The following is a 701-nucleotide window of genomic DNA, read 5'->3' as shown; positions in this document are numbered from 1 at the left end:
TCTGCTCTCCCTTTTTAAAATGTCACACTGCTGCTGCTAAATCCCATGTCAGTGCTGCCTTCCCGTTGTCACAACAGCCGATGGCCTACCTGTTGCTAAGGCCATTATGCTCGCACTGGCATTTTCCAGCCTTTGCTTTAGGCTTTGGTTATCACAAATACCAAAACTGCAGAGAGGGAACAAGAGTCCTGTTCATTTTTAGGGTTTTCTGGTTAGCTTTCATATATATATATAGTCTTAAAAGGGGCCGTTCCTCTGCAATTTCATTGTTTGCCTGCTCTGCACTCTGTGCAAACAACAGTCTCGGTGCGGCGTTTTCCATGGAGGGCTGAAAGGCTACTGGTGGGATGGCGGACCCGGACACCGACAGCACCAAGGAACATGCGAACGTTTGGCACCAGCCTTCATCTGAACAGGCCGGTCTTGGTCAGGGACCGCTTCCCTCACATCTCCCTGAACCAAGCCAGAGGGCCCAGCCACCAACCCCTCAGCTAACAGCAGGCCCCCAAGCCCCTTGTTTGTTGTCACGGATGCCCCAAAAAGAGCGGAAACGAGGGGGAGGAAAACGCGCGGCTCAAACACGACAACAAAAGCCCGCGCAAAGCTCCGCTAAGGGTCACGGCAGGGCCTGAGGACGGCGACGCTCCCCCCGCCACCTAACCGCCGCCCAACCGCCGCCCGCGCGCGCCCCTCCCTCCTCA

Source organism: Haliaeetus leucocephalus, unplaced genomic scaffold (assembly GCF_000737465.1).
Source record: "Haliaeetus leucocephalus isolate CR32 unplaced genomic scaffold, Haliaeetus_leucocephalus-4.0 Scaffold439, whole genome shotgun sequence".
NCBI classification, from domain to species: domain Eukaryota; kingdom Metazoa; phylum Chordata; class Aves; order Accipitriformes; family Accipitridae; genus Haliaeetus; species Haliaeetus leucocephalus.
Note: the sequence above shows the minus strand (reverse complement) of the source record.